Source organism: Theropithecus gelada, chromosome 3, assembly GCF_003255815.1.
Source record: "Theropithecus gelada isolate Dixy chromosome 3, Tgel_1.0, whole genome shotgun sequence".
Lineage (NCBI taxonomy): Eukaryota > Metazoa > Chordata > Mammalia > Primates > Cercopithecidae > Theropithecus > Theropithecus gelada.
The window spans coordinates 102,386,929-102,411,956 of record NC_037670.1 but is presented as its reverse complement, the minus strand read 5'-3'; positions in this window follow the sequence as shown (position 1 = coordinate 102,411,956).

Sequence of the window (25,028 nt, the reverse complement as noted above, 5' to 3'; positions counted from 1 at the left end):
TGTGACTCTTTTTCTTCCTCCCATATTTCCATGCTATGCCATCCAGATGTGCTTGTTGCTTTTTTCCCAGTAATTGGCATTTTATTCATAAAAGTTTGGGCTTCCTTGCAGGGCATTCCACCAACCCTGCACCCCACAAACACTCGCACACACTACTAGCCTCTACTAGCCTCCCTTGTTGTGTTCCTGGTCACAAATGCTCATTTGTGACCATTTTAGCACCTAGATTACTATCTTACTCTGCTTGTCATCATTCATATAAGATTATCTATTCACTTCTAGCACTCCAATATTCTAACCCATCTCAGCTAATATTTTTCACTAATACATGTACCACTCACAAAATTTATATTTCTAGCATCCCATTTCCTCACTAAAACTTCCTAACTTTCCAGTTTTTTTTACTTTAGTACCCTCACATCCATCTTTATCCCCAATAGTACTTCCAATCATATGACAATTCTTATTTGTATTCGTTTCCTATTGCTGCTATAATAAGTTACCACAAACTTTGGAGTTAAAATAACATCCATTTGTTATCTTATAGTTTCTGTAGGTCAGAAATCCAGACACAGTATGGCTCAACTGGTTCTCTGCTTGGAGTCTCATAAGACCCAAATCAAGGTACTTGCTTTCCTGAAGGCTGTGGGGATGATTCCACTTCCAAGCTCATTTAGGTTGCTGGCAGAATTCAGTTCCAAAAATTCAAAATGTAGTTCTAAGACTTGGGTCTCAATTTCCTGCTGGCTATTATCAGAGGTTGCTCTCAGCTTTTGAAATCCACCCATATTCACTGACTTGTGGTCTACTTTCTAATCTTCAAAGCAATTACAGGTCAAGCCCTTGTCTGCTTCAAATCTCTCTGACCTCCCTTCTGCCTCATCTCTCCTCTGCTTCCTTCTAGAGAAGGTTCTCCACTTCGAGAGGCTCATATGATTAGACTGTACCCACCCAGGTAAGTCAGGAAAATCTCCCCATCCCAAAGTCTGTAACCTTAACCATACCTGCAAGGTGCCTTTGCCACATAACATATTCACAGTTCTGGAGATTAGGAGTTGGGTGTCTTTGGGAGGGCATTATTATGCCTACCACATCACTTTTTACTGCCCATAATTCCCCTGGTCTCCTCTTCTTTCCCTTCTTACCCACTGTAGATTTCATGAAATAGCACAACAGTTCACCCTTCATAAAACTTCTCTTTCACTTTATCCCTTTCCTTCTATCTTATTTATCTAGAAAAATCCTAATTCTGGCTAAAAGCAACTTTACTCCAATTCTACACCTATATCCAACAAACTGAGCATAAGTGGAGAAAAACATACCAGAATTAATAGCATAAATTGCATTTTAGTCCATATATGCCAGCAACCCACTATGTATTTGCTGTAAATTCAGTATTCTACTCTCCAAGACAACTATTTCACGTATTCTCCACTCTCCACAAAACTCCAAACTCTCCTCCCTAATTCCTTCTCAGCAGATGATCTTGTTTCCAATTTCACTGAAAAAACTGAGGCAACTAAAGGGGGATTATCATCATATTACCATCATCATATGTAACCTACAGCCTACATGTTTTACTTCCCTACAGTTGATGAGTTTTCTCTTCTCCTTCCCTTTTCTTATTTGAGGATGGCCCCTCCAACAGTAGGCCCCTCCATTCATCGATATCACACCAGTCGTAATACAAGCCTGGTGTATAATCGCCCATCTTAATGATAGTTTCCCTTAATCACCCAATTTTTATTCCCATTTACAGAGAATTTTCTCAAAAGATATATATAGATATATAGATATATAGATATTTTTTTACTTTTTCTGAGATGGGATCTCACTTTGTAACCCAGGTTGGAGTACAGTGTTGCAGTCTCAGCTCACTTCCCAGACTCATCAATCCTCCTATGTCAGCCTCCTGAGTAGCTGGGGCCACAGGTGAATGCAAACATGCCTGGCTAATTTTTTGTATTTTTGGTAGAGACAGGGTTTTGCCATGTTGCCCTGGCTGGTCTCAAACTCCTGAGCTCAAGCAATCTGCCTGCCTCGGCCTCCCAAAGTGCTGGGATTACAGGCGTGAACCACCATGCCCAGGTTCAAATGAAAATTTCTGTACCTGATATCTCTTCATCTTTATCTCCCCTTAACCCACTGTAATCATGTTGTGCCCTCAAAAGAAAACTTCTATACCTGCTATCTCATCTTTACCTCCCTTAACTCACTGTAATCATGTTGTTGTCCCTTTTCTTTCATTGAAATCACTCTCTTCTTGATCACTAGTGACCTCTACCTCATTAAATCCAATGTTCAATTATTTGTTTCCACCATATCCCACCTCTTGGCAGGAGCTGACACTACTGACCATTTTTTCTTTCTTGAAACATCTTGTTCATATGACTTCTAGGATACCACTTCCCACAGTTTTTCTTGCACAGCACACTTACCAATCCTCTTTATTCTCATGGTATGGAGTCTTTTCTCCTCAACATCAATTATTAGAGTGTCCCACATCTCAACAGCTTTGGGTATTCTCTACTATCTATAAAATAATTCTCTAATTAATCTCATTCAATCTCATGGTTTCAAGTAAGGTCTAAATATGATGACTCTCTAATTTCCAGTCCCATATTTTCCCTGGTTGAATAGTCAATCACCTCTTTCCCTCTCTACTTAAATCAAACTTAACAAAACTAAAACCAAACCCTTGACTTTGCCCCTTATGACAGAGGCTACTAGTAGTTCCCAAATAACCATTATTTTTTTTCCTTTAGTAAAAGATCCTCAAATTTTCAAGAGGGCATATGGCTAGTTGGAATAAAGACTACATTTCTTCCTTGCAGTTAGACGTGGTTATGTTACTAAGGTTGCGCCAATAGGATATAAGTACAAATATCATGTAAAACTTATAAAAGGTTCTGTGGGCAACTTCTGACCACAACAACCCACAAAAGATAGCACATTTCTTCCCAAATGGGAAATTATTTATTTATTTTTTCTTTTTTTGAGACGGAGTCTCGCTCTGTCGCCCAGGCTGGAGTGCAGTGGCCGGATCTCAGCTCACTGCAAGCTCCGCCTCCCGGGTTTACGCCATTCTCCTGCCTCTGCCTCCCGAGTAGCTGGGACTACGGGCGCCCGCCACCTCGCCCGGCTAGTTTTTTGTATTTTTTAGTGGAGACGGGGTTTCACCATGTTAGCCCATGTTGGGATGGTCTCGATCTCCTGACCTCGTGATCCGCCCGTCTCGGCCTCCCAAAGTGCTGGGATTACAGGCTTGAGCCACCGCGCCCGGCCCCAAATGGGAACTTTATGACTGAATTATACCGGCTTATACCTGGAGGGCAAGTTATGCCTTGAACGTGGTATCTTGACTTGAATGGTCAAATGTTCCTTGACATGATGGGAAAGTTGACTAATTTTTCATTCAGTTATACCCCTTACCTCTCTTCAATCAGCAATTAATCTGAATCAAATATAAAGCACATTCTGTTTTAAAAAATGAGATTTTAAGCAAAAATATAACCATAATTCCATTTATCATTCAGTGTCCCACCTATTCCCTGTCAGCCTTCCATTTTGTAAACACCTCAGAGTTTACCAAATGCAGAGCACTGGTTTGGGCACAGCAGCCCCTTACCTGAGTAAGTATACTGGAATAGCTAAGTAAGGAATGAAACCCATCAGACTTAGGAGTTCCAAGAGCATATACATATCCTATTCATCTGTGAACTTAGCTGTAAGGCAAGAGGCTAAACAATTCCTAGATACTCAAACAAGGTGTCATATATATTACTTCTGCACATATCTATAAATTGAACATTCCACATAACTCTTCTACATCTCTAGGGCACTGCTGTAAACCGGATATCTTTCTTTACAGATCATATGAAGATGTAACTTGTCTTGTTGGCTTTTTGCAGTAACAACCTTAGCATTAGTATGGAATTCCACCATACACATTTCTATGCGCTAATCTCATCCTTCCCCTCATTATTTTGCTATGTTCTTCTTATAGTGCTCATTCTCTCCATTACTTATTATATCTTTTTATGTGACTGTATTTTTGTGGACCACCTAAAATTCTTTGTGGAATAGTGCTGGGATAACTGCACAAATAAAATTAAAATCTAGTGGCTGGAATGGGTAAATATGATTGCCAAAATACTCAGCAAGAAGTAGGGGCTTGAATTCAAGGCTGAAAATCTATTTATAGGTGACAACTTGGCACTTCTTCACCACACAGAAAGGCTCTACTTTTCTTAAAATTTAATTGATTATTCATTATTATTTAATATTAATCCCTACTTTTTAAATGTGTTTTAAAACAGCTGGCTGATTTCACCATTGTGACAGAGACCTGCTATCTGGAATAGGAACTTCATAAACCAACCAGTCCTAAACTTTTCAAAGGCCATCGATAGTCATATTCTCATATAGAAAAACAAACAAGTCTTGCCAAAGCCTTTCAGAAGTAAAGGTTGAAATTATTCAGAAAAGATGAGGCTCAGTTGGAACAAAATTGTCATAGAAAGAAATCAGGGAGATGGAGGGAATCAGCTGGGAGGATATGAGGTGACACTGTCCCATTAGTTGTTAGATAAATGACAAAACATTATCGAAAAGAAACAATAAAATAAATGTTAGCATTCTGTTTCCCTTATATGTTGAGCTGTTGGTAAGAGTGGGCATTTTACATCTTCAAGTGTGATTCTTAAACACTATTTGAATGAAAAGAAACGTGAACAACTGAAAGGATTACGTGTGTCTGGGTTTCCCTGAAACCTAATATTATCAAGGAGAAAAGAAAAAGCAGAACTGCCATCCATCATTCTTTCCCTTTCATCTTTACATCACATTATCTAGCCACAATTTTCACACATTTCAAAGATTATGTATTAGTATTTTTATTCCTTTCAGATATTGGAAAGTCAAGCATGGGGTCTACATTTTGTATACACAATGTTAACTGATATAGAGGAGCAGTACAATCATAACCTCATTCATATGGTAATTTTTTTACACAATACAGAAACTTCCCAGGGCAGTTCAAAATCCAGTAACTCAAAATAATTATGCAATGAAAATATAGCTTTAGGTGCATCATTTATTTCAAAAACAGAAAGCAGGACCTCAATGAATGTAATGCCTTAGGTAGGTAATTTAAAAAGATTAACTCTTTAAGTGAAATTTCTCTGCCTGCCATAAACAGCAATTTATATCATGTGGTAGTTTTATATTATTTCAACTTAGCTAAGCTAAACTACATTTCCTGGAGTTCCCCATTCTGTATATTTCCTGTGACAGATTCACTTGGGATGACCCAAGTAAAGAGCAACCATTTTGTAGCTCTTCTACATCTTTGCTTATTACCTGACTCACCTTGTAGATGTGAGGCAGCAGCTGAGCCTGCAACTTCTGTGCCTTTCTCTGGATCCTCCATTAGCTTCTTTACTTCCTGGGCCAGGTGTGTCAGTTTAGGGCCCCAGCTTCTGCAGGACCCCCCCATACTACTAAAATTGGAGACAAGAACTCATGTTTCAATCCATCTTCACGGTCTCTAGCTCCTGTTTGCAGGTTTTAGCTGGCTCTTCATCAACCTTTCTTTATATCCATATTCCCTCACAACTGCCTGCCTTGTGGACTCCATACTCCAGGGTTAGGAAAACAAAGACGTTATAGAAATTTCTTAACCAGCTCTAACAATTCTGAAGGGTCAAATCTCTATAACAAACCCAAATCTCTTAATATATGCATATATATCTCCTAATGGTCTACTTTTCCAATTGAGCCCTGACTGATTAATCAGAATCTCAACCATATATCTTAACCTATAGTCACTGAAAACAAGAGCTGTCTCTTAATATCATAGGACATTATATAATATTAATAATCATATATAGGTCAGCTAGCCTGGAATAACCTCATTTATTTTCAGAGGCAAAGCACAACAGCAGGTGCTTGTGGTTCTGGACTACTTAACTGCCTTATTTTCTCATTTTAAATTTTATACAGTGTCCCAATCCTAATGGTTTGGTGACCATTAAACTCCAACTTTCTGCATAACTTTGGACTGTAAAATCTTCCTCAATTCTATGTCTTCTTTTCTCCTGTCTTGGTCCCTTGGTGATCTCACCAGTACAGCTTCATTGTTCCTCCAAATAAAAAAGGGAAATTTATGCAAATTCTCCATACAATAAGAAACTTTATGTTTTGGGATGAGTACATATATAAATATTAATCAAGCTATAAAACTTAAGATTTGCCCAGTGCACTATATCTAAATTATATTTTTAAAAAGGATACCCATATCTTATGCTCCAGCAATGCCCACATGCTGTACTTTAAAAGAATGCTCTGCAACAGTGTCAGGACAAAAGGATTAAGAGCACAGTTTTTCTTAAATTAGGTCTATCATTATGTTTGCTCATTATATCTGATACAAAGAAAATAACTATATCATTATCTTTTCCAAAAATCATGACATTATTGACTTAATTATGTTGTAGATAAAGGTATTTTATTCTTAAGGCTTTTATAGAAGAAAAAACCTGAAATAATGGCCGATTAGTGTTTCTTTAATGCTACTCCCTAAAGATATCTATAGTCAAGAAGAAAGCTGTTAAAAGATACCAATATTTTGGACTTACTTTTGGATATGTTTCTTTTTAGACAGTATTAATGATAACTTGTCAATAAGAAAAAAAAAAGATGTAAAGATAAGTACTGATATATTTGTTAGTTATTTTATTTTATTTTACTTTATTTGAGATGGAGTCTTGCTGTTGTGGGCTCAGGCTGGAGTGCAATGGCGCAATATCAGCTCACTGCAACCTCCACCTCCAGTTCCAGCAATTCTCCTGCCTCAGCCTCCCAAGTAGCTGAGATTACAGGCATCCACCACCACAGCCGGCTAATTTTTGTATTTTTAGTAGAGATGGGGTTGGTTTCACCATGTTGGCCAGTCTAGAACTCCTGACCTCAGGTGATCCACCTGCCTGAACCTACCAAAGTGCTGGGATTACAGCATGAGCCACTGTGTCCAGCCTATTTTTATTATATCAAGATTTATATGTTTTTGTATCTTTTACTGAAATTTTTTCCAGTTATATGTGGTATTTAAGTGGATTCAATAGTCACGACTAATCATTACAAATGTGGAATGTGCCACTTCCACATTTCTGCGTTCATTATTTAGATTTATCTCTCAGTTAGTTGAATTTCAGTTTATTCATTTATTCTGGAATAATTTTGGGCTTTTATATCCCCTGAATTCTTCCATGTTTGAGAATGCCTTTCTGTTGCCTTATTAATTCCAAAATAAATACTTAGCTGAACATAAAGGACACTCTTTGATCACAGTTTCTCTTTAGAAACTGTTAGACATTCTTCCATTATCCTCTGACACTACTGTGGAGAAGACTGAAAGCAGCTATTATCAGGGAAAATTTCCTTTATACCTACTTTTTCTCACTCATTTGTTGTCATGTCTACTTCAAGAATACAATTATACTTCTTCTTGTCTGTCCTTTATAACTGTTTCTATACTTGCTTTGCTATGTTGCTTTTTTCCCTTCTTTTTTTATGACCATCTTGTCTGTATGTCAACAGTTGCATTTAAGCTATTTACTCTATTTTTCTGTTTCTAGCATATTTGTGAAATCTGTAACAGAGTTTGATGTTGTGTACTCATGCTATTTCTCTTGTTCTTCAATCTCACTTTCCTTCTCATTCTACTGTTCAACAGTTTTTTTTAACAGAATTTATATTTGTGTCTTTGAGAATTTTGTTTCAAGTTTTCTTATAGATTGAGTTATTTGCCCTTTGATTGTAATGTCTCTCTTTTTTCAATTTTTGTGATAGTGTGTTTGCATATTCTCTCTATATCAATGCTATGATCAATATGACTGCAGTTCCTCCTAAGAAGAGATAAAATCTATCTCCTATCTCTTAACTTCATTCAAGCCTTGTGACTTTTTTAGCCAAAGAAATATGATGTATTTGTCCAAAGACTACCCTCAAGAAACCCTGTACACATCTTTCAGCCATGGACCCAACTGTGAATACTGAAATAGTCTTGTGACCCAGCTCCAGCTCTGCTCTACCACCAGTCCAGAGTCATTCCTTCCTGTACAGGGTCCTGATGACAGCCCCTGGGTACAGGCCTGCTAATGCTAACCTCAGGCCCAACTATGGATACTAAAGTGGTCCTGTGGCCCATCTCACCCTACTCTTACTCCTGCCCATCTCAAGACCCAGCAATGCCCATCTGTGTCCCTGGTAGCACACTCACTACCTCGCCCATCTGTGTCCCTGGTAGCACACTCACCTACCTCCTCTTGGCTATGGACCCTGAGGTCAGTCTACTAATTGACTGTGGACCGGCCTTGAAGTGTCCCTGAGACTCTATTCCAGCCCTAGTCTGCAGCAGTTCAGGGAATGTGTGGGACACACACCTGTCCAAGCCCCCAGTGTGAGGCCTGCTGACTTAGGTCCCGATTGAAGACCCTGAAGCAGCCATGTGACCTGGCTCCAGCCCCACCCTACCATGGTCCCAAAGGCAGACTTGTTCCCCTGGGAATCTAGTGGCAACCATGTCCAGTAACAAGTCTTCCAGCTTCTGACTCACCTATGGCCAGAAACAGCTACATGATCTGGCTTCAGCCCCAATTGATTGTGGTCACAGAGGTAGTCCCATGAATGCAGGGATCTACCAGGAGAAAGTCTTTACCTGCTAAAACTAGTCTGTAAAGACAGGAAGAGGTATTTGCCCCTTCAGACATATAGATATCAACACAATAAACCTATGCATATACAGTCAACCAATCTTCAACAAAGGCACCAAAAGTGCAGAATGGGGAAGGAATAATCTCTTCAATAAATAATACTGGGGAAACTGGATACCCACATGCAAAAGAATGAAATTGAACACTTATCTTACATCAAACACAAAAATCAACTCAAAATAGATTAAATACTTAAATGTAAGACCTGAAACCATAAAACAGCAGAAAGAAAAGAGGGGAAAATATCCTTAACATTGGTCTTGGCAATGATTTTTTGGATAGGAGACTAAAAGCACAGGCAACAAAAGCAAAAACAAACAAGTGAAACTACAGTCATGTGTAGCTTAAAGATGGGGTTACATTCTGAGAAATGCATTTTTGGGTGATTTGTTCATTGTACAAACATCATAAAGTATACTTACACAAACCTAGATGGTATAGGCTCTATACACCTAGGCTAGATGGTATGGCCTATTGCCCCTAGACCATGAACCTCTGCGGCATGTGACTGTACTGAATACCGTAGGCAATTGTAACACAATGGTATTTATGCACCTAAGCCTATCTAAACACAGGAAAGCTACAGTAAAAACATTGTATAAAAGATTAAAAATGGCATACCTGTATAGGGAAGCTCCATTATAATCTTATGGGACCACTACACTGTGTATGTTCATCATTGACCAAAACATTATTATGTCACACATGCCTGCACATCAAACAAAAGTTTCTGCACAGCAAAGGAAATAATCAACAAAATGAAAAGGCAGCCTACAAAATGGGAGAAAACATTTCAACCCACATACATAAGGGGCTAAAAGGGAAATATTTAAGGAACGCATATAACTCAATAGCAAAAATAAATAAATAACACAATTTTTCAAATGGAAAAAGGACTTGAATCAACATTTGTCAAAAAAAAGGCACATATATGAGCAACCAGGATGTGAAAAGATGATAAACATCACTAATCATAAGGGAAAAGTTAATCAAAACTACAATGAGATATGACTTTGCACTTTTTAGGATGACTATTATAGAAAAAAAAAACAAGCAATAACAAAAGTTGGTGAGGACGTGAAGGAAGGAAACCTATGTACCTTGTTGGTGAGAATGCGAACTGGTAGAACCACTATGGAAAACATTATAGAGGTTCCTCAAAAGATCAAAAACAGAACTATTATGTTATCCAGCAAACCCACTCTGGGTATACTCCTTCCAAAGGAAATGAAATTAGTATATCAAAGAGATACCTACACTTCCATGTTTCCTGCAGCATTATTCACAATAGCCAAAATATGTAAACAATCTAAGTGCCTGCTGATGAATGGATAAAGAAAATGTATTGTATATATACAATGGAATATTATTCAGCCTAAAAAAAGAAAATTCTGCCATTTTCAACAACTTGGGTGGATCTGAAAGACACTACCTTAAGTGAAATAAGCTAGGCACAGAAAGGCAAATACTGCATACTCTCACTTATATATGATTCTAAAAAATTTGAACTCACAGAAACAGAGAGTGGAAGAGTGGTTACCAGAACAGGTGCTACGGGGAGACGTTGGTCAAAAGGTACTAACTTTCAGTCATAGGGTGAATAAGTTCCAGAGACCTGATGTACAGCATGACAACCATAGTTAATAATAATATATTGTATACTAAAAATTTCCTAAGAGAGTAGATCTTAAGTGTTTTTACCACACACACACACAAAGGTAACTACAATATTAGGTAATATGTTAATTAGTTATATTGTGATAATCATTTCAAAACATGTGTATCGAAATCTCACATTGAATGCTTTAAATACATACAATTGTTATTTGTCAGTCATACTTCAAAAAAGCTATAAAGAAAAAAGAAACTTTGTGCACTTCTGCCTCCTCTCTTGAACTCTGTCCAGCCCTAAAGTGAACAACCATGGGCTGGACTGCTAGGGGTTAAGAGACCACAAGGAGTTAATGGATAGTCCCAGTAAGTTGGCCTCCAAAGGATCTGGCAGCTGACTGCAGACTTGTGACTGGGCCCAGCTGAAACCAGAACTGCCTAGCTGAGCACTGATCAATTGCAAACCTGCAGGACTGTGAATTAAATAAATACTCATTATTTTGAAACACTGAATCATAGTAGTTTGTTTTCCAACAAAATACAAGTGATCTAATCTCCATGCCTTTCTTTTCATCCTGCTGAGACTTAACATTGGCATCTTTATTCAGAATGCCTACTTTCTTTAATAATATCAATATGAGTGAATTCTCTTGTATCCTCTCTTCATTGATTTTTTTTCTATGACCCATCTTTCTGCACACTTCAGTAGGAGTGCTGGCTACTACTTCTTGTCTATTTTGCCAAAACCTCGAGGCATGGAGATGAAGTAGCATTTAGTTGAGAGGGCATTTAGCATTTGCTGGGTTTCTGAACTTGTTTCTTTCATCTGAGATGCCATAAATACTCACACCAAGGCCCACTTACATAGTAAGGGTCTTCTCTCACTCTCATGGGCTTCAGTTCATTCTCCAAGATTCTGAAGGATCTCTAAGACCTTTCAGCCCCACTAATGAATATGTTTTCAGTGATAGAAAAGGATGTCTACTTTCAAATGTTTGGGGTTTTTGGTTTTTTACTTTCAAGAGTTTTTCACCAGTCTGCCTACTCACCTTAAACACTACTTCTCTCCAAATTGGGTCATTGGTAAAATTTTTTGGAATTTCATTATGTGTGCTTTATTCCATCATATGAAAAGCAGGTCTCAGGGATTAGGGGATAGGTTCTGCCTCACCAGAATATTCTTTATCTTTCCTCATCTGCCATTTTTTGAGGTTTATGTCTTGATGTTATACCTCTTTTCCTTAATTTTTGCCTGCTTGTAATTTAGAGGTTATTTTTCCTTACCAGTTTTGATTCATTTTTTATGTATAAGGGATTTTGCTATATTTTATCCATAAGTTGGTCATATATGTATCACATTACACAAGGTTATGCACAATAACATCACATTTCTCTATTATTCTCTAAAGAAGTAAACCCCAGAAGTATAAAACACTTCGTATGTCTGAAAAGGTAAATGTCACTTCAATTGTGTAGTTACTTCTGCCCTAAAGATTGTTACCAATTGCAAGATTATTGAAAAGACTTGTGATTTCTAACTAGGTGACAGTGTTCACTGTTGAAGAGGTCTAAAATTCACATGAAATTAGGGTGAAATGCTCTAGGAAGCCTGCTTGAGGCATAAGGGATTCTCAAGCCTACCTGGGTCTTTTTTTCTTTTTTCTCCTAGCCAGAACCCTTCATGATGAATAACATGTTCTCTGAGGCCTAACGCTTCCTGAGATTCCTTTGTCCTCCTGCTTAAAAAGACTTTATGTTGGAGAATCCCACACATTCTGCCTTTTTTTCCTCTCAAAGCAGGGATTCTGGAGACACTCACTTTCAGCTAGATGGCTTTGTATTTGCAGCTTATTTTATGGTTAAGAACACAGTAAATTACTGACCTCCTTTCCCCTATCTGCTATGTAGTTTATTTAATTTAGCCTTTTAATATAAAACTGGTGTGAACTAGGAGACAGTAGAGAAGGGTTAAAGAGTCCTGCCAGGCACCCGCAAGTTAGAATCTCCAAATGCTTGTGAAACTTTACAAATGATGAGGAGAAAGACTTCAAATGGAACCCTGAAGAGAAGCATCAAAAGCTTCCTCTTTTTTTTGTCTCACTTTCTATGATTTTTGACTATTATGTTTTATAGGTTTCTACAATAAAGGAATTAAATTGGGAAGAATTTTGGGAAACTAGTATAATATAGACATGAAAAACTACATAAATTATCTGTGAGGTTTTCCTTTTTAACAGACCTGAGTTGTCACTTGGCCTGTTCCTGTGTTGTCTCAGTTGCATAGTGCAAAAATTACTTTTAGGATCTTAGAGAAGCTTTTCTTAAAAAATGATAGGGTAAGGTTAAGATTCAGAGGTTTAAACCCTGTATTAGTCTGTTCTCACATTGCTATAAAGAAACACCTGAGACGAGGTAATTTATAAAGAAAAGAGGTTTAATTGGCTCACAGTTCTGCAGAATATACAGGAAGCGTGATGCCACCATCTGCTTGGTTTCTGGAGGGGGTCTCAGGAACCTTTCATGATGGAAGGTAAAGGGGGAACAGGCAAGTTACAATGGCCAGAATAGAAGCAAGAGGGAAAGTGGGGAGGTGCTACACACTTTTAAAGGACCAGATCTCATGAGAATTCACTCACTATCACAAAGACAGTACCACAGGGGACAGTGCTAAACGATTCATGAGAAATCTACCCCCATGATCCAGTCACCTCCCCCCAGTCCCACCTCCAACACTGAGGCTTACATTTCAATATGAGACTTGAGCATGAACACACATCCAAACTATATAATACCCCAATTCATACATTATTTCTAAAAAATTATTTCAATGTTTACTATAACAATAATAATCATACTAAGAAACAAATATATTCCCATTATAATAATTGAAAAGAGGAAAAATATTAATATAAAATCATCAGTGAAAGAATTTTCCAATTATTCTTCTTTCTTGTTCAATATATTACTTATCTGCAAAAGTAGTTGTAGGAAAACATCAGTTGGTTTTGTATACTCAGGCTTTATAACCCTTTGATTTGCTACAGGGGCTTATTTTTACTCTTTTAACATACAGTGTGGTAGAATGTAGTTTAGGATACCTCTCCTCTTCCAGCTAAGGAGTGATAGGTACGAAGCCCAAACTTGGACATCCAGATTCTCCTCCAACAGACTCAGAATTTAAGTCTTAATTGTAATGACATAAAGACTGAAATCAGCTGGCTGTCATTATCCCAAAGGTAAAGTTATGAAACATGTTTCACCTGAGAAGAATAAAAAACTATGGCTGCCTGTGTCCGCCCAAAGGATCCTGATTTCATTGGTCTCGGTGTGGCCTGAGCATTAGGGCTTTTAAAAGTTTCCCACCTTATCGTAAAGTTCAGCAAGAACTGAGGACCACTTCTCCAGTTCAAAAGAGACTCTCTATTAGTCTACTTTGATCTGTGAAGATGCCCTGTGTATTAATCTGTTCTCACACTGCTAATAAAGACATCCCTTAGACTGGGTAATTTATAAATGAAAGAGGTTTAATTGACTCACAGTTCCACTGGCTGGGGAGGCTGAACAATCATAGCAGAAAGCAAATGAGGAGAAAAGTTATGTCTTACATGGTAGCAGGCAAGAGAGCATGTGCATTATAAAACCATCAGATCTCGTGAGACATATTCACTATCATGAGAACAGCATGGGAAAGACCCACCCCTGTGATTCAATTACCTCCCTCTGGGTCCCTCCCATGACATGTGGGAATTATGGGAGCTACAAGTAAAGATGAGATTTGGGTTGGGACACAGCCAAACCATATCACCTTGCCTGGTTCATATTTTTTTCAAAGGCTGGTTCTTCAGATTATTCTTTAATATTGTGAAATACTCTATTTTATTCCAATAAATATTGCCTACATTAGTCAAAGTCAGTTTCTGTTACTTGCAACCAAAGAGACTTAATTTTTACAGCGGTGAAAATGGAGCAAAAAATGTTAACTTTTAAAGAAATGTCCTCCCATTAACTCTTCCATCCTTCTCAACTGAAATGCTCCTCTTCCATTCACAGGACCACAATGAATGGCTGAGCAGAGTACTGACTGCCCAGAATCCTTAGCCAACGAGGGAGTGGAGACTATAATTCAGCCTACACTCTTCTTGTTAAACGATGTAACATAGCATGCGACTGATTTGCCCAGAGGAAGACACACTTTAAAAAAAAAAAAAAAAAAAAAATTATCACATCTGTAATCCCAGCACTTTGGGAGACCAAGGCATGTAGATCACCTGAGGTCAGGAGTTCAAGACCAGCCTGGCTAAATGGTGAAACCCTGTCTCTACTAAAAATACAAAAATTAACTGGGTGTGGTGGTGTGCCCCTGTAGTCCCAGCTACTTGGGAGGCTGAGGTAGGAAAATTGCTTGAGTCTGGGAGGCAGAGGATGCAGTGAGCCAAGATCACACTGCTTGCTGCACTCCAGCCTGGGAGACAGAGGAAGACTCCATCTCCAAAATAATAATAATAATAATAAATATATATATGTATAATATATATATATATACACACATACACACAAAGACACCATCTTTTTTTTAAGACTTAAGCCCATAGAACTATTATGCTAAAAAATGCGTGTCTTTTTCTAAATTGGGCAAATAAAACATATGGATAGTTGTTCTGACTGTTCACTTTCTAACGTGATCAATCATTTATTTCCTTCTTTAAACTTCAACACTTAGAATATTTTATCTATCTAAAGACCTTTGTCTCTCATTTTCAAGATCTACCTCACGACTACTTTTTCTCAGATCACTCTGAATAGGTAATAAGAAGATAACGTTTTATATTACTCACAGATGTATTTCAAGACTCGATTATTAAACATTTCCAATGTTTTTCTCAGTGTCTGTAGAGGATTTCAATTCATGTGAGGAAGAAAAGTGTTTCTTCCGATCATAATACCAAAGGTTGTGGAATCAGACAGTAAAGAGGCTGACCGGGCATGGTGGCTCAGGCCTGTAATCCCAGCACTTCGGGAGGCTGAGGCAGGCAGATCACCTGAGGTCAGAAGTTCGAGACCATCCTGGCCAACATGGCAAAACCCCATCTCTACTAAAAATACAAAAATTAGCTGGGTGTGGTGATGCATGCCTACAATCCCAGCTACTCAGGAAGCTGAGGCAGGAGGATCACTTGAATCCAGGAGGCAGAGGTTGCAGTGAGCCGAGACTGCACCATTGCAGTCCAGCCTGGGTGACAGAGAAAGACTCTGTCAAGGAAGGAAGGAAGGAGGGAAGGAAGGAAGGAAGGAAGGAAGGAAGGAAGGAAGGAAGGAAGGAAGGAAGGAAGGAAGGAAGGAAGGAAGGAAGGAAGGAAAGAAAGAAGGAAGGAAGGAAGGATGGAAGGGAGGGAGGGAGGGAGGGAGGGAGGGAGGGAGGGAGAAAGAGAAGTAAAGAGGTCAAAAATCATAACATCTATCTACTGATTGAAAGTGATGTTGGCATGTTGGGTGTTTCTTTTGCCCCATCCCAAGTAAAATGATCAATAAAGAAAAATAAGGTATTGATTTAGTTGTCTAAAAATACTCTCCACTGAATTCATTTCTTCAAAGAAATACATATAGTAAAACTAAAAATTTTTGCTTTCAAATGATTTGGCATGATTGGGCAATTTTAACATATTTAACCTATTAGAAGCTGTTTCTCACAGAAAATTCCTAAGCTGCCTCAAAATGAAAACAAAAGATTCTCAACCATAATATTACTGCCCACTCAGCCATGATCCAGGAGGTGCGACTTTTCTTAAGTATTTCAGAGATTGATAATTTATCAGCTTCACCTGCATTGGATTTATATCATTAGTACACAGGATTTGTTTGTCACTTCTACATGAAAGTGATTTTCCTTTTACAGTTTAGCAAGGCCAACTAAGGTTTTCTTTTAGTTTGGTTTATTTGGTTTGATTATACTTTATTAACCTCTCAGTATAAAACTTTAACAGATTATACTCATTTTTAAAGACAGCTGTAGATTACTAAACAATTAGAAAAAAATTTCCCACACACAAAACCATCCAATGGTGCACACTATTTAAGACTGGCATGAAATGAAAAGTCTAGTCCTTTCAGTTTAATGTTAATTAAGTCTTGGCCAGAGCTCATAGACATCTGAGAGAACGATCACGTAAAGGAGTAGAAGGAGTAGTCTTTACATAAAATATACTGGAGATATAAGGTGAAAATAACTGAAATCATGGATTTCAGCCTCAGACTAGCCCTGCAATTTTATGAAATACCATGGAGGAGTCAGTAAAATACTATGTTGAATTAGAAGGAGAATTGTGATTGTTAATAAAATGACATTCAAAATACATTGTTTAAATAGCTATAACAAAATCATTGCCTCTGGAGCTATGGACTAGTGAGCCCTGATTCAAGTTCATAAAATTTCCAGTGAGGTCTCATCCAAGGGAGTTTAATTCCTATCAGAGACCAATTGAAGAGGTGTTTCATTTTGTTTTGTTTTGTTTTGTTTTTATAGGGCTTGTTTTACTCTGTTCTTGCACTGCTATAAAGAATTACCTGAGACCGGGTAGTTTATAAAGGATAGAGGTTTAATTGGCTCATGATTCTGTAGGCTCTACGGGAAGCATAGCTGGATAGGCCTCAGGAAACTTACAATCATGGTGGAAAGTGAAGAAGCAGGCATATCTTACATGGCCTGAGCAGGAGGAAGCGGGGGGTGGGAGGTGCCACACACTTTTAAACAACAAAATCTCATGAGCACTCACTCACTATCATGAGAGCAGCACTGAGGGGGAAATCTGCCCCCATGATCCAATCACCTCCCACCAGGCCCAACCTCTAACATTGGGGATTGCAGTTTGACATGAGATTTAGGCAGGAACACAGACTCCAACTATATCAAGACTGGTAGGATACTAGCTATGATCAATGAGAAGAAACAAAAAATACCTCACAAAATAAACAATTCCTCACTCATGGTCTAAAATTGCTTACTTTCAAAAAATGAAAGATGCTGGTGAAGTTGCAGAGCAAAGAGAATGCTTAAACACTGTTGCTGGGAATGTAAATTAGTGTAGCCATTGTAGAAAGCAGTGTGGTGATTTCTCAAAGAACTTAAAATAAGCCTGGCACGGTGGCTTACACCTGTAATCCCAGCACTTTGGGAGGCCGAGGGGGACAGATCATGAGGTCAGGAGATCGAGACCATTCCTGGCCAACATGGTGAAACCCCATCTCTACTAAAAATCAAAAATTAGCTGGGCATGGTGGCACACGCCTATAATCCCAGCTATTCGGGACACTGAGGCAGGAGAATCGCTTGAACCAGGGAGTTGGAGGTTGCAGTGAGCCAAGATCACGCCACTGCACTCCAGTCTGGTGACAGAGTGAGACTCCGTCTCAAGAAAAAAAAAAAAAAAAAAAAAAAAACTTAAAACAGAATTACCATTTAATTCAGCAATTCCATTATTGGGTATAAACCCAAATAAATATAAATCATTCTGCCATAAAGACACATGCATACATATTTTCTTTGCAGCACTTTCACAAGAGCAAAGAGATAGAATCAACCTAAATGCCCATCAAAACCAGATTAGATCAAGAAAATGTGAGAACGGATCTCAAGATGGCCAAATAGGAACAACTCTGGTCTGCAGCTCCCAGTGAGACCAACACAGAAGGTGGGTTATTTCTGCATTTCCAACTAAGGTACCTGGTTCATCTCACTGGGACTGGTTAGGCAGTGGGTGCAGCCCACAGAGGGCGAGCAGAAGCAGAGTGGGGCGTTGCCTCACCCAGGAAGTGCAAAGGGTTGGGGAACTCCCTCCCCTAGCCAAGGGAAGCCATGAGGGACTGTGCCTTGAGGGACGGTGCTATCTGGCCCAGATACTACGCTTTCACCATGGTCTTTGCAACCCACACACCGGGAGATTCCCTTGGGTACCTGCACCACCAGGGCCCTGGATTTCAAACACAAAACTGCACAGCCATTTGGGCAGACACCAAGTTAGCTCAGAAGTGTTTTTCCTACCCCAGTCGCACCTGGAATGTCAGTGAGACAGAACAATTCACTCCCATGGAAAGGGAGCTGAAGCCAGGGAGCCTAGTACTATTACTAAGCAGATCCTACCCACACAGAGCTCAACAAGCTAAGAACCACTGGCTTGAAATTCTCGCTGCCAGCATAGCAGTCTGAAGTCAATCTAGGATGCTCAAGCTTGGTGTGGGGAGGGATGTCTGCCATTACTGAGGCATGAATAGGCAGATTTCCCCTCACAGTGTAAACAAAGCTGCTGGGAAGTTTGAATTAGATACAGAACCCACCACAGTGTGGCAAAGTCTAGAAGACTGCCTTTCTAGATTCCTCCTCTCAGGACAGGACATCTCTGAAAGAAAGGTGCAGTCCCAGTCAGGGTCTTAGAGATAAAATTCCCATCTTCCTGAGACAGAGCACCTGAGAGAAGGGGCAGCTATGGGTACAGTTTCAGCAGACTTAAACAATCGTGCCTGCCTGCTCTGAAGAGAGCAGTGGATCTCCCAGCACAGTGCTAGAGCTCTGCTAAGGATCAGACTGCCTCCTCAAGTGGATCCCTGACCCCTGTGCCTCCTGACTGGGAGATATCTCCCAGCAGGGATCGACAGACACCTCATACAGGAGAGCTCTGGCTGGCATCTGGTGGGTGCCCCTCTGGGACAAAGATTCCAGAGGAAGGAGCAGGCAGCAATCTTTGTTGTTCTATAGCCACCTCTGGTGATACCCAGACAAACAGGGTCTGGAGTGGATCTCCCGCAAACTCCAGCAGACCTGCAGCAGAGGGCCTGACTATTAGAAGGAAGACTAACAAACAGAAAGCAATAGCATTAACATCAACAAAAAAAACACCCCCACAAAAACCCCATCCAAAGATCACTGACATCAAAGATCAAACGTAGATAAAACCACGAAGATGAGGAAAAACCAGTGCAAATAGGCCGAAAATTCCAAAAACCAATATGCCTCTTCTCTTCCAAAGGATCACAACTCCTCCCCACCAAGGGAACAACACTAGATGGAGAATGAGTTTGACAAATTGACAGGTAAGTAGGCTTCAGAAGGTGGGTAATAGGGTTGAGAGCAGGGTCTCACGCCTGTAATCCCAACACTTTGGGAGGCCAAGGCAGATGGATCACAAGGTCGAGAGATCGAGACCATCCTGGCCAACATGGTGAAACCCCATCTCTACTAAAAATACAAAAATTAGCTTGGTGTGGTGGCACGCACCAGCAGTCTCAGCTACTTGGGAGGCTGAGGCAAGAGAATTGCTCGAACCTGGGAGGTGGAGGTTGCAGTGAGCCGAGATTGTGCCACTGCACTCCAGCCTGGCAACAAAGCGAGACTCCATCCCTCGCCCCCCAAAAAAGAAGGTGGGTAATAACAAACTCTTCCAAGCAACAGGAGCATGTTCTAACACAATTCATGGAAGCCAAGAACCTTGATAAAAGCTTACAGGAACTGCTAACTAGAATAACCAGTTTAGAAAAGAACATAAATGACCTGAGGGAGCTGAAAAACACAGCATGAGAACTTGGTAAAGCATACACAAGTATAAATAGCTGAATCAATCAAGCAGAAGAAAAAATGCCAGAGATTGAAGATCAAACGTGAAGACAAGATTAGAGAAAAAAGAATGAAAAGGCACGAACAAAGCCTCCAAGAAATATGGGACTATGTGAAAAGACCAAACCTATGCTTGATTGGTGTACCTAAAAGTGACAGGGAGAATGGAACCAAGTTGGAAAACACACTTCAGGATATTATCCAGGAGAACTTCTCCAACCTAGCAAGACAGGCCAACATTCAAATTCAGGAAATACAGAGAACACCACAAAGATACTCCTCGAGAAGAGCAACCCCAAGACACATAATCATCAGATTCACCAAGGTTGAAATGAAGGAAAAAATGTTAAGGACAGCCAGAGAGAAAGGTTGGGTTGCCCACAAAGGGAATCCCATCATACTAACAGCAGATCTCTCTACAGAAACCCTACGAGCCAGAAGAGAGTGGGGGCCAATATTCAACATTCTTAAAGGAAAGAATTTTCAAACCAGAATTTCATTTCCAGCCAAACTAAGTTTCATAAGTGAAGGAGAAATAAAATCCTTTACAGGCAAGCAAATGTTGAGGGATTCTGTCACCACCAAACTTGCCTTAGAAGAGCTCCTGAAGGAAGCACTAAATATGGAAAGGAAAAACCGGTACCAGCCACTGCAAAAACATGCCAAAATGTAAACACCATCGACCTATGAAGAAACTGCATCAACTAATGGGCAAAATAACCAGTGTGTATCTGACAGGGTCAAATACACACATAACAATATTAACCTTAAATGTAAATGGCCCAAATGCTCCATTAAAAGACACAGACTGGCAAATTTAATAGATTCTAGACCCATCATTGTGCTGTATTCAGGAGACCCATCTCACATGCAAAGACACTCACAGGCTCAAAATAAAGGGATGGAGGAATATTTACCTAGCAAATGGGAAGAAAAAAAAAAAAAAAACACACACACACAGGGGTTGCAATACTAGTCTCTGACAAAACAGAACTTTAAACCAACAAAGACCAAAAAAGACAAGGGCATTACATAATGGTAAAGGGATCAATGCAGCAAGAAAAACTAACTATCCTAAATATATATGCACCCAATACAGGAGCAACCAGGTTCATAAAGCAAGTTTTTGGAGACCTACAAGGAGACTTAGACTCCCACACAGTACTAGTGGGAGACTTTAACACCCCACTGTCAATAGTAGACAGATCAATGAGACAGAAAATTAACAAGGATATTCAGGACTTGAACTCAGCTCTGGACCAAGCAGACCTAATAGACATCAACAGAACTCTCCACCCCAACTCAACAGAATATACATTCTTCTCGGCACCACATAGCACTTACTCTAAAACTGACCACAAAATTGGAAGTAAATCACTCCTCAGCAAATGCAAAAGAATGAAAACAGTCTCTCAGATCACAGTGCAATCAAATTAGAACTCAGGGTTAAGAAACTCACTCAAAACTGCACAACTACATGGGAACTGAACAACATGCTCCTAAATGACTATGGGGTAAATAACAAAATTAAGGCAGAAATAAATAAGTTCTTTGAAACCAATGAGAAGAAAGGCACAATGTGCCAGAATCTCTGGGACACAGCTAAAACAGTGTTTAGAGGGAAATTTGTAGCACTAAATGCCCACATGAGAAAGCGGGAAAGATCTAAAATTGACACCCTCACATCACAATTAAAACAACTAGAGAAGCAAGAGCAAACAAATTCAAAAGCTCGCAGAAGACAAGAAATAATTAAGATCAGAGCAGAACTGAAGGAGATAGAGACAAGAAAAACCCTTCAAAAAAATCAATGAATCCAGGAGCCGGTTTTTTGAGAAGATTAACAAAATAGACCACTAGCCAGATTTATAAAGAAGAAAAGAGAGAAGAATCAAATAGACACAATAAGAAATGATAAAGGGGATATCACCACTGATCCCACAGAAATAAAAACTACCACAAGGGAATATTATAAATACCTCTTTGCAAATGAACTAGAAGTTCTATAAGAAATAGATACATTCCTCGACACATACACCCTCCCAACACTAAACCAGAAAGAAGTTGAATCCCTGAATAGACCAATGACAAGTTCTGAAATTGAGGCAGTAATTAATCACCTACCAACCAAAAAAAGTCCAGGACCTGACAGATTCACAGGCAATTTCTACCAGAGGTACAAACAGGAGCTGGTACCATTCTTTCTGAAACTATTCCAAACAATAGAAAAAGAGGGACTCCTCCCTAATTCATTTTATGAGGCCAGCATCATCCTGATACCAAAACCTGGCAGAGACACAACAGAAAAAGAAAATTTCAGGACAATATCCCTGATAAACACTGATGTGAAAATCCTGAAAATAATACTGGAAAACCAAATCCAGCAGCACACTGAAAAGCTTATCCAACATGATCAAGTTGGCTTTATCCCTGGGATGCAAGGCTGGTTCAACATAACGCAAATCAATAAATGTAATCCATCACATGAACAGAATCAATGACAAAAATGACATGATTATCTCAATAGATGCAGAAAAGGCCTTCGAAAAAATTCAACAACCCTTTATGCTAAAAACTCTCAATAAACTAGGTATCGATGAAATGCATCTCAAAATAATAAGAGCTCTTTATGACAAACCCACAGCCAATATCATACTGAATGGGCAAAAGCTGGAAGCATTCCCTTTGAAAGCTGCACAAGACAAGGATGCCCTCTCCCACCACTCCTATTCAACATAGTATTGGAAGTTCTGGCCAGGGCAATAAGACAAGAGAAAGAAAGAAAACGTATTCAAATAGGAAGAGAGGAATTCAAATTGTCTCTGTTTCCAGAGGACGTTATTGTATATTTAGAAAACCCCATTGATACAGCCTCAAATCTCCTTAAGCTGATAAGCAACTTCAGCGAAGTCTCAGGATACGAAATCAATGTGCCCAAATCACAAATATTCCTATACACTAATAAAAGACAAACAGAGAGCCAAATCAAGACTGAACTCCCATTCACAATTGCTACAAAGCGAACAAAATACCCAGGAATATAACTTAAATGGACGTGAAGGACCTCTTCAAGGAGAACTACAAACCACTGCTCAAAGAAATAAGAGAGGACACAAACAAATGGAAAAACATTCCATGCTCATGGATAGGAAGAATCAATATCATAAAAATGGCCATATTGCCCAAAGTAATTTACAGATTCAATGCTATTTCCATCAAGCTACCATTGACTTTCTTTCCAGAATTAGCAAAAATTACTTTAAATTTCATATGGAACCAAAAAAGAGTCCATATAGCGAAAACAATTCTAACCAAAAAGAACAAAGACAGAGGCATCATGCTACCTGACTTCAAACTATACTACAAGGCTACAGTAACCAAAACAGCATGGTACTGCTACCAAAACAGATATATAGACCAATGGAACAGAACTGAGTCCTCAGAAATAACACCACACACCTACAAACATCTGATCTTTGACAACCTGACAAAAACAAGCAATGGGAAAAGGATTCTTTTTTATAGCCTGTCTTTTATACTGACATATTCCCAAGACACCTTTCACAATTTTCCTGTGGTCAGAAGGGAAGCAGTATCCTTGTGACAATCAGGTAGGGAAGATGAAACCTCGGGATGTTCAGCAAGTTGGGAAAAAGAAACCTTTAAGATATAAATAAAGAAACTTCAAAACACCTATTTGAAAGGATACATATAAAATAAATTTGAAAGTCACAGTATTTATCCACTCAAGTGTGCAGAAATTATCAAGGGGTTGTATTTGTCTAGAAGAGTAAAATATTGTAGATTTATAAAGAGATGGCAGTATTCATCCTAGGAAATAAAAATTATGAATCTCTTTGTTAACACAGATCTTTATTTTTTAGCAAACATCATGTGAAGTTCCGTGTATGATGGATGGGCTGATTTTGTTAACATGAGCTAGGATACCAGGAGATTAAGGGAGGCTCCTCCTCAGGTCCCTATGGTGAAATAATAGGTCTAAATTAATCATTGTGGACACATTACATTTGCAGTGATTCGTTAGGAATGAACTTGTAAATAAGTCCTTGCTGTTAAATACGAATTTCTTGGTGAGCATATTTGTGTGTCCAGAAAAGAAAATCTATTTGTACATTTACTTTTATTTAAAAAATTAAAATTCATTTTATTAAAGTCACATATATAAAAAACAGTTCTCTTTAAGCTTTTGGCTTATAGAGTTTATGATAATTCTATTAATAACCTAGCATGTTTTAATAATTGGTTTTAAAGTTCCTTTGATTAATGTTTATCATCACTTACAAACTTAAACAACTTTAAATACTTCAAACTGTATTTATAAATTAAGTGTATTCAAAATGTAAAATATTTAAATTATTTTACTTACAAAACTTGAGTTCTAAAACAACTTTATATTTAATAAATTAAACTTATTAGCATGATGAATCATACATTCTCATGAATGTTTCAACATTGTCTATAAACCTAGTAAGATTTTATCATAAAACACAAGCCAAAATTGATAACTATTTTATATTTTAAGGGGGAATAACAAAGCTGACTTACAACTCTACGGAAACCAATTTCATAAGAATTATTATATAAACCATCAAATATACTGTTAATACCATGGTTAGATTATCTTAAATTTTTTATCACTGACTTAGCCAGTTTTTTGTTGCTATAACAGAATACCACAGACTGGGTAATTTATAAAGAAAAGAAAGTTATACCTTATAGTTGCCGGGACTGGAAAGTCCAATATCAAGACGCCAGCATCTTGTGTGAACCTTAATGCTGTATCATCCCACAGCAGAAGACATAGGGGCAAGAACATGTGAGGGCAAGAGATCAAACTCACAGCCTCAAGCCCTTTTATAATTTGCATTAATCCGTTCATGAGGGTGGCGCTATCATGATCTAAACACCTCCCATTAGGCCCCACATCCCAACACTGTTACATTGAAGATTAAGTTTCCAGCACATGTTTTTTGGGGTATACATTCAAACACTAGAAATCACGGAATTCTCAGTCTTCCCAA